An 11,748-nucleotide genomic window follows, 5' to 3' on the forward strand; every position below is an offset into this window, starting at 1 on the left:
ACTTTTTGGTAGACATATAGTAGTTGTTTTAATAATAGGCTTAAGTGCAAGAGAACAGACAATTCCACTAACTGGTGTATGTAAATGAAAAGCAGCAACCACTGAACACTGCAAGGGAATTTCCTACTGTATTCTTGTTATCAGTGAATCTCAGTAAATAATATGTAAACCAATGTTCAATATTGACAGATAGTTTTAATCTTCTCAGGTATCTCAGTAGCTGATGGTTAGCTGGTATGCAGGTTTTTGGTAGAATACTGGTAGATTAGTAGATAGTGAATACAATGCTCATTTGATTGTTTTAATTTTTGAATGTTTTATTAATTTTTCATTAATTTTTTTGAACAATGGGTATAGCAGCCTATTTATCTACTGCATTACTTTAGTCAACAGGGTCCAGTTATGGCTTATAAACTAAGTCTCTGGGAGTGGACTTGTTTTAGTTTTCATAACAGATATCCAGCAGTCGCAAAAGTTAAACCCACCTAGGACCAAGGCAAGCATCTTAACCACCAAGCTATTCAGCCCCACTATAAATTGGTATCTGCATGTTCCCAGTCATAATCCCTCCCAATGTGGAGAGTTCTTTCTTACATACTAGACGTGTCTGGTCTTTGGATTTATAACCTCTCAATGTATGATTTGTCCATTTAAAATTATATTATGTATAGGAAAATGCCCTTTAAACCTATTTGTGATAACGTGATGGTTAACAGACCAAATAAAAAAAATACACTTAGGCCTAAGCGTAACAGACCCTTCCCGCTTTTATATGACCCGCCACTGATATTTTACTTCTATATTTTTCAAAAATTGATTTATCAAATTTGTGCTGAACAGTTTGGAAGTTTGAGCAGAGTGCCATCATTTCTGCCACTGTCTTTGCTTGTTGGCACATTTGCAAAGCATAAAGCTTGCTTGATGGTATATAGTGACGAGTTAATCACCAGATTATTATGACCAGGATTTTACCTGAATCGTTTACATAATCATTTTTTGGTTCAAATTTCAACACAAAAACAAACTAGACAATACAATACAATAGAATGGTGAATCTATAAACACTCAGCTTATAAGGTAAGAGGTACAGGAACCAAAATAAATATAATAATGACCTCAACAGAACTGTTGACAACATCTAGTGAGAGGAATGACCTACTGTAGAGGAATGACCTACTGTATGGGCCAATTTACTGAGACACTTGCTCTCTCCATAGTAACATAAGGATGACATCATCACTCATAACAGTGTTGATATTCTTTTTTAAAGTGGCAATTATAAAAAAAAAAATATACTGAATACTTCTTGGGGAAGTAGGGAGAAGGAAAGTTTCATAGAGTGGAGAAAAATTAATTTATATTATTTTATAGTTCTTTTACATGCATACAGGCAAATCCAAGCAAAACTCATCCAAATACACAGTTGATTCAAAACATGCATGAGGATCTTTCATCATGATTCTGCAATTATTGAGTCAAGAGCAGGTAAGCATATGTGCACTAGGAAATTTATTCACAATAGCTACTCATATTAATAATCATTAAATGTGGGGAAAAATCCTTCAAACATTATTTTGAAGAGCACTGGAAAACAATATGCAAATTAATTAGCAACTGCATCAGCTGAACATAAGATACAATATATAGTTTGAAACAGAATTAGCCATCAGTTCTTCCAATCACTGTGGTAATTGTTTTCTTTGCCATGCAAAGGACATTCAGTTCGTGATTCTCTTCGATTACATTCATTACCATATTTTAGAGAATGGAATTTATTAGCAATTAAATGAAAACACATTGAAAAGATGCACTTTTTCCACTGCCATTGCAAACAATGTTCACTTACATATATGTGGACCAACGTCGATTGTTCATCAAAATACGCGACCAACGGTGATTTCTAATAGGATAGAATGAATGATTTATAACAACTGCCCATAAATAACAATTGTAATAATCATATTGATAATAATATTACAGTATTATTCAATAAATATGATTGCCTGCTAAGTTAATTACAGTTTAAATCACAATCAATTACATAATGAGTTTTGGGATTTCATGACCATTGAGTTTTAATTCTTGACTAGGTAAGGAGCAGTGTCTCATTAGGGACTTGGCAAAGGGGTGACACTGCATTAAAACATTTTGCACACATGCATTTGTGTAAAACTTTGAACAACATGCATGCGTAGTATGTATACGTTTATTTTTCTATGATAAATATGTTACCCCCAGCAGTGGCATTATGATGGATGAGTTCATAAACAGTAGGCCTACTGTCTCTTATACACATCTAGATGTGTATAAGAGACAGCACATTACACTGCACTATCATACATTACTTTTTTGTGTATATATTATTTTGTCTTTCATTTGTTCGTATAAATTCCACCTGATCAAACATTACAGTGGATATGTCAAAGTCAGCCACCGTTTACATGAGGCCTTGCACTCCATGGGGGATTTGAGGAATTAGCATGTATTGAGTGGTTTCATTACTGATCAAAAAAAAAAGAAGCTCTCTCTCTACTGAATTTAAAAATTAAAAAAAGGGACAATCAACAACTCTTTTTTTGACATGGCCTAAAATACTATTACAAGAAACAACTTGGGTATAAAAATGAGAAGGAAAATCACATACCACAACAAAGAAAAAAGTATGAAAATATTAAAATAATTTCATCCAGTTTGGATTTAAATATTAGTATAATTGTTTGTACTAAACCAAACAAAAATGTATTAAATGTTATTAACAACACAAAATTGTTGCAAGTACATGTAAGAAATCTTAGTGTAGTACTATAATCTTTGTTATTACAATATTGAAAAAGTTTTTTATCATAAAGATGCAGACAATGGCATTATCGTATACTTTCTATGGCGGCAGTACTGTAGACCGAATTAGTTATCAAATCTATTGGGTATAACATCAAAACATACCAGTTTATGCCAGTTTTTCCACGCATTAGTAAGCCTCCACACGACTAAACTCCTTAAACTTGTGGTATTTGTACTTCGATTGTAAATTATTCAAAAAGCTTCAATAAATATTCCTAAATAAACTCTAGTAAATTTTCCATTAAATTTGAAATGGAATGAAAGAAACAGATGGAATGAGTAAACATTTTACATAGGGAATTGTACACAGTGAGCATAGCCTTGTCGCGTAACACAGGCCTCGACCTAGGAAGTCATAAAAACGTTCTTTTGGCCCATTGGTCATCTTATTCAAAAGAAACGTCTTACTCTACAATCCAGCAATTTGAAGTTTGTCAGTAACATGCAATATTGACACTTATACCCTGATATATTTTTTGACCATCTGGAAAGTTTTCTAAATCATTATTATCCATTAAGACTTAATAATTATCAGTGACTGACTTTTTAAAAGTGCACGCTATTCAGAAAACATTTTGGGAGCATCATGAATCTGTTTTACTTATCACAAATTTTCAATTCTCCAACTCGCACTACCGATGATAGTCAATCATTGACTGACTTGATATTGACGACTAACAGAGAATTGCACCAAACTACTAGAGTTATCGCATATGATCTGAGCGACCATGATTTCATACTTACCGTTATTATTACTCCCGATTACCACAGAATTTGATCATAACAAATTCCACAGACACTGGTTCAGGACAGTCAACATAGGCACCCGAGGCCTAGTACCGTTTTACCTCCCGTTCCAATATAAAGTGTGATTTGGTCTAAATGCGCTCGTTGAGGTAGTAGTGGAGTAACAAATTTTGTTTTTGCTGGTTAAGTGGTGCCTTAAGTATAGTTCTAGTTTTGGCTCTTGGCAGGAAGATTTTACAGAAATATATGGTTAATCTGAAGTATTTTTTTCTGTACACCTTAACATCATATACAGTTATGTGTACAGTAAATGAAAAATACTTACATTCTACTACAATTCTACATTCTGTTCCTACGAAAACCTCCAGTAGTGACATCTACAATTAGACAAAGAGTAAAATATCTTGAACTTGAGACTAATGATATCCAAGAAAGACTACTACAGAATATCAGACAGGAAAGAATTGCCTTACTCTAACCTTCCCTTGCCTAGAGCTCTGACCAATCAGCAACTGAGGACATAGCAAAGGCATGAGCCTTCCAGCAGAGCTGTCTGTTGATGTTCTCAGCATGCTACACATGCACAATATTAACCTATATAAAATTTATAACTGGTGTACAGACAGAGTCACCAAAAATGATAGAGTTCCACCCTACTGTAGACAGTAACATTCTAATAAACTACCAATATTTGGAGTGTCCAATTCTCCCAGTCAATGTCCCAAAGTATTTTGAAAATTCTTGGAATCCAATAGAAACACAAGCAGGTTTATAGGTTGCAGTTCCCACGGATCATGTGGATGAAGTTTTCAGTTCCATAATTCAAAGATTCCTGTAGTCTGCAAAGAGGTATCTGAATGTGTATGAACAGCTGTCTAGTTTGAGATGATGAAATAATATTGGAAAAATCAATAACAAATGACCGACCTAAAAATGTCTACAATCTATCAACATTTATAACAGATAATATTGAGATAAATGGAAATATGCCTGAATTTTCAATTAATGTACCAGCATGTATTTCCAATTTAGTTTGTATTTTTCCTTACATAAGTGAAGTAGATTACTAGAAAAATGGATAAACCAAAAAACAAAATATTATATTAGTAGTTCTCAAAGGGCAAATATGTTGGCCTATAATAATAATAATAATATAAGACAATGACAAATAAATAAATATTACAGTTAATAAAAGCATTATTGTAAGCCTTTATAAAATTTTCACAATATTATTAAAGTAAAACAATAAAAACTAATATGTTAGTATAACATTCAGCCAACAAGGCCTCTATGCACATAGAAACTGATATCATATTTTATATATTTCTTAAAATAATGTTGCAAGACACTAAATTTGTCATGGAAACTGTGGTGTTCTTACTGTTGCCCTGTGTGACAATACCGACGTTGAGGGCAGGAGTTGCCACAGGGAAAGAACCACGAGGAAAGAATTAAATTCTGTTCTATGAGTTATACTGTTGTATTATATTGTCTTTATTGCTAGTTTACAAGAACTCAATACCATATTTGGCGACGAGGAAAATTATTGATTGTGTGTGCTATTATTCCTACATTTACAAGTTCTAAATTTTGCTACAAGTCATTACTATGACAAGCACACAAATCGAGGCACCCGTGCAGTTTCTGCCTACGCCGTGAGACCCTGTCATACCGTGGTTGCAGTGGAGGCGATTATTCGAGAATTACCTACTCGCTTCGAATACAGTGAAGGAATCGCCGGAGCGTAGAAGAGCTATACTTTTACACTCGATAGGTCCGGAAGGCCAACAAATTTTGTACACGTTACCAGAACTAGGAGAAGCAGGTGACGATATTTTTACAAAGGCAATGACAACATTGCAGAGTCATTTTGCACCAAAGGTTAGTGTGGTGGCTGAGAGATATAAATTTTGTCATAGTGCACAGCTCCCGCATGAATCAGTCGACAATTACATTGCAGCGCTCCGCGAACTGGCTTCACGGTGCGAATTTGGTACGTTTGAGGACGAAATGCTACGAGATCAACTTGTAGAGACGCGCAAGCGTGTTTGAACCCTGTTCGCTCAAAACAATAACAAAACATTTTATCCCGTCCTCGAAGTCACGTGATTAGCTTCAAGAACATTGCCAAAAAATGCATATGGTTGTAAACTCGCTATACGACTTCTGGTTGCCAGAAGGCTAGTAATGTTATAGAAAGAATGGTGCTGCTATATAGTGTTCACTGTTATAATTTCAGAATAAGAACTTGTGAAAATATGTGTGCTATAAAAACATAAGTTTTCTTGAAGCTGTAATACTTGCTTTTACTGTAATTTAACTGTAGAATGGCATAAGTTATCTACCATGCGTGAACTTTGTATCATGTGGTATTTCCGCTAGAGTAGTAGGTCGTGAGTCAAGTCAATATCGATTTTTATTATTGATTGAATAATAGATAAATAAATATGCTCACTATATTCTAGTGTATTAAATTAATGTTTAAAATTTAAACAAACTTAACTAAAACGATTGTTGAAACTCACATGGTCGGAAATTTAACGCAAAAAATATACGGATGTCTATGCAAAAAATGGGGATTTCCTAGGTAATACATTGTTTTGATGAAAGTTTTCCTGGAGAATACAAGTATTTCCAGTTGTTTCTTCTTTAATAATCAGCTGATTTTGGAAACAGTTTGGAGCTTAAAAATAGGTGTGGTTATACACAGGTGACGCCAAAAAAAATGTGCTATTTTCAAGGAGAGCAACTACTCTACTTAGTAATCCTAGAGAGCAATTTAGTACTCTCCTGCGTTTCACATACGTGATGGACTGGTATGCAGGTTTGGAGGTTTGGAACATAATAAATGCAGCCAATCTCAGAATTTTATCATCACCAGGGGAAGTGCAGCCGGGATGGTCCTGCACCCCTCCACCCTTTGGAAAGCAAAAAAGAAAGAAAAAGAAAAAATATGATTTCCCAAAGCAGCTCAGTGGTTACATTTAGCCGTCTAGAACACCAAAATATCATGGGGCATTCCTCTGGACCCCTAGGTTTGTGTTCTCTATTGGCCCAACTTTCAGCACCCCCCCCCCACTATCAGACACCTCTGGATCCGCCCCTGATCACCTATAAGATACTGTAAGCCAAGTTCCAATGTTTAGACTTCTGAACATTTGATACTGACTCGAAAAGCACATAATAAAACTTGAGAAAATAAACTGAGGCTATAACCACTCCTAATCAACTCAATTTCAAAATAAATATACTCAGACACGTAGGGGCTAGTACCGCCATTAAAAGTCCTGTTTAAAAGGTAGAATGATGCACAGAAAATAAGTGTAAATTTTAGTACAAAAAAATAAAAGTACAGTAATATCCAGTTTCGAACATTTCAAAATTAATATCACAAATTACAAATATTTTTTTTAAATTGAAATATTTAATTGAAAATTAAACTATTACACCGTTTTTTTTAAATATAACCATAACTGCACATAAATATAACTTTTTGGATTTCTTATTTAAAAAAAAAAAATTAAAACCTCATTTGACAGTTTACCTCAGCCTCAATTTGTTTTAATTTTTAAGCAATGTCCACCTCAGTGTTCTTATACAAAAATTGTAGTATTATATCAACAGAATTATATTTTCAATTACATCACAACCACTTAAAAATAACACTATTTGAACTGAAGTAAAACAAATAATTATGAATAGGGAAGGTTGAAGGACTTTAATTACACTACTTAATGCAGAGCCTGTGGGGTAATTTGTGATGTCTTCCCACACTTTCAGGAAGTCTGAAAGCTCTGCAGGAGAGGAGAGGAAGGGGTGACTTGGCTATTACTGTGACAGAAAACACTTGAAATCTCACACAAATTTGACTGACAGTTTCCTCATAGAGCACACCCTGAAGTACAATACAATATTCTTGAAAACAAAATGTCCCTTGTCCCATAATAAGGGTTCTACTATACTATAAGCAAAATATGGCTGCAATTTAGTAAATATTTCAGCAAAAATTATTCAAAATAAGTTATTATGTTTTGAATGATAGCAGAATAATTATATTGCTAAATATACACATGTAAAGGCAACGACAGATGCGATAGCACGGTAATACAATATTGCAGTAAACTTGCTACAACACCAGCGAGGCAAAATTGTTGAATTACATGTAAATTCCAATATGGTGGTATAACAAACTACATTCAGTAACTATCAGAGGTAGAGTACAATTAATGGTGAATATAACTGAATTTCCTGTAATATCACGAAGTAGAATATTTAAACAGTAAAATGTACAGGTATTCTCTATTCTATGTGTATACTTAAGCAACAGATTGAGCAATTCCATTTTTGTGCAGACAACAAATAGAAGTCAATCTAATGAATATTCATCAACATTTTGGAGGCAATGATTATAAATATTAATGAGAATTGGATGGAAATTGAAAAGATTCAAATAAAAGTAAAGATGCTTGGTTGACTATTATGGGACAGATGATGTTTCTTGATCAATATCATTGAATTGAAGACAAACGCTGCTTTCACTGCCTACAAAGCACTTTGATAATAAACTATAAACCATAATATCCTGAGACAGCAATTTTGTTAAGTATTATGAAATACTTCATTATTTATTGTTTTTGTGTAATCATCCAAAAGCTGAAATTATTAACAACTATTTCTTTGGAAAAATTAATACTCTAATTGAATTTTATCCTAATCTTACTTTTAAAAGATAACAAACCCCAAACTGGCCAATGGATTTACTGGCCTTTACATGTAGTTAACACCAATATGCCAAAAGCTCTTTTACTACTGTCCAATATTAAGCCTGAGATACATATACAGTAAAACCCTTTGCAATGGCTTAAACCTTGAACTTTAGACTGGGTTCCAGTCCTTTGTCTTAATCGGTGAAAATGGTTCAGAAAAAAAGAAAAAAAAAAATGGCACCAATGGCTTTCTATATTACTTATTTGCTTATATTTTTCTTGGTTTCATCCAAATTCAACTCTCCGAAATAAGCTAATACTAGGGGGAGGGGGGGAGAACAATAAAGTAGACTTGTCGCAAGTCTACTTGAACATAAACAGTCCATATTTGTAAACACAATAATTCCAAAAGAAAATTTAATTTCTAAGCAATGTGAATTACATTGCTTCTTAGAAACTGAACAAATTCTTAATTATTTGAGTTAATAGACCGAATTAGCGATCAACGCTGTTCAGCTATAGTTGGTATTTGAACCAAAAAAAATACACGAAGATAGGCGATTTTTATACCCATTCGGCCAAATTGTGATGACGTCATCTTTTGTCGCTAATTCAGTCTATTGACATTTTGGTAATCAGTACTCTGACTTAACTTTTTTGACTGACCAGTGTATTGTTGGAGGATGGTGTGTTCATTGTCATTTTCATGGAATAACCTTCCAGTGCACATTAGATCTTCACTATCTGTGGCTGTCTTTAGGTCTAACTTAAAGACTAACCTCTTTAACTAATTATCCCATTTTTATTATTATTTTATTTATTGTTGCATTATTTATTTATGATTCCAAACTTTGCAACTGCTTCTTTTGATTTGTTTAATTGTTCTGTGCTTGGGTTAGGCAATGATTATGGCTGCCTGTGTGTTGTGAAGTGCCTAAGAATGTGGGGTGCAGCGCTTCGTATCTGCAAAGAAAGGCGCTTTACAAATGTTCTGATTGGATTGGATTTTCCTACAGCCGCAGACCTACCTGTTGGTCAAATATTACCAAAATCTGATAATTAATGTAAATGTGAGATGCTTTTAGCACCTTTTAATGATATAAAATAACTGTTTAATTGTTTGAAGCTACATATCTGGGTACACTTTCTTTCAGTTTAATTCCATCAACAAAGAAATACAAGATTAACATATTTGTACTGAGGAAAATTGGTACAATCAAACAGTGGCGTATCCAAGGGGGGGGGGGGGGGCTTGCAACCCCCCCCCCAGTCGCTCCCTCATTCGAAAACTTTGAAGCAAAAAAAAATTAGGCTAGGCTTATGCTCAAGAAAATGGGTTAATGCTTTCTCAACTTCCCTTTATTGACGTTCATCAAAACACAGTGATATCATGGTCAAATTGTACAAAAAGAAATTAAACAAAGCATGAAAAATGAAATAAAATAAATATTAAAACACACATATGAAAGGAAACAAGGAGGCTGACTTGACATCTAGCATAGTAATTTTCCTGGTGCATGCAGAATTGTTGATGATCTATTGTTAAAACGATCTGGTAATTTTAATTAAGGCAAGAGATCGTAATCGACAATAAAAGTTTCGCTTTGTTTATTATGGTATTATCTCACTTCTTAAATACTGCGTTCAAGAGATATACTTTAACATATCTGTCACGGTTAACTTGTATTCGGGAATCTAAGAAGCAATATTTTTAGTGGGCGTGGCCACCGAAAATAAATTCCACGCCCCTCATATTTTGGTCGCGCTCCCCCCCACCAGCCCCTCATTTTAATACTGCTAGATACTCCACTGCAATCAAATTCTTTTAATATAGTTAATGAGGAACTGTTAAAAGTGGTTGTATTATTTTAAGAAAATGTAATATGAGAAAAAGTAGATGTAGCAGATGAACATTTTTTTGTGAATTTCAGAAGCATTCATACTGTGATTGTTTAACATCAACAACATATTTAATACAGATAATCAATGTTTTAGTTAACTCTGTGATTACAAAGGAAATTTAAATAATATAGATGTAGAACAAAAAAAAGACAATTCAGCATTCATTAAAAAACTTGAGAAACAACTTTTAAGTTTGAGGTCATCATTTTGGTGTGTGCAACTTGCATTGCAAGATATGACAGATATTTTTTTTTTTTTATGAATGGACTGAATGAATGAACCTATTTGCCAGTTGTAACTCAAAGTTGATTGAGATATTGTATTTTGTCAAGTGTATAGACATGACAACCTACTAGGGTACCATTGGCATTTGGTAACACAATATCAATCTTTAGAGGAATGTAAAGGGGCTGAAGCAATTTCATCAGGCAATTTGTCCCAAATGGCGAAGGGAAATATTCAAATGTACTGTAGGAAAAAATTCCTACAATCATACCTTAAGGGTTTGAGGCGTGTTTTTGTAGGTTTACGGTGTATTTGCAGGTATTTTTCACATAAAAAATCAACATTTTAACCAAAAAATATGTTCTTATGAATTTATTTAATTTTCTCATTGATATACCAAGTGAGTCAATCACAATTTAATACATGGTTTGGTTTTCAACAGTGTTTTTTAGGAGGTTTGTGGGGTTTAGCAATACCCTTCAACCTTACCATAATACTCACCATCATAATAACAATGCCATTTTAGTCTTATAATAATTGCCATATTTACATAACAATAGAAAATTGGAGTATATCTCAGTTTCATTATTTACAGTAGTTTAGTTTTGAAAAAAATAAATTGATTTTTTTCGAGTGACAGTTTACGAGTATGTATGATTATGATGAATTTTAAAAGAAAGGTGCAGAATAAAATAAACATAAAACAACCTTCACATAATTAAAACCTGGCTTCTTAAAATGAGATACTTTATTTATCGTATACTGTAGGCATGTTGCCCAAACAATATTTACAATATAACTGTGATGAAGACAGGTTATTTGTAACATATTTTTTTGAATCTCTGGACTATTTTATTTATTTCATTTTAATTATTCTAGCAAAAAGTAATATAAATGGCAACAAATATGCATATGGTTTATGTTGATTTATTAGTTCAATTTTTGCTATTTTATTATTTAAATAGTTTGGAAATTTTAAAAATATCAGTTTTATTGCTGCATTTTATTATAATGATTTATTAAATAAATGTTTGCTATTTTACAGCATTTAATTAATTAAAAAATTCATTTTAAAAAAAATATTTTTTTTAATGAATTTTATAATTGGGGCTATTTTTTAAATTTTTCGATTCAATTATTGCTATTTTACAGTATTTAAATATTTGAAGATTAAAAAAAAAAATCATTTTTATTACTGAATTTTATCATTGGGGCCATTTTTACCTGCCTGTCATTTGGGGCGATTTTTACAGAGGCCATTTTTACTGGAGCTATTTTTACCGGGGCCATTCTTACCGGGGCAATTTTCACCGGGGCCATTTTCACC

This window comes from Anneissia japonica, unplaced genomic scaffold, assembly GCF_011630105.1.
Source record: "Anneissia japonica isolate Jap-2015-1 unplaced genomic scaffold, ASM1163010v1 scaffold11029_len304543_cov171, whole genome shotgun sequence".
NCBI lineage: Eukaryota > Metazoa > Echinodermata > Crinoidea > Comatulida > Comatulidae > Anneissia > Anneissia japonica.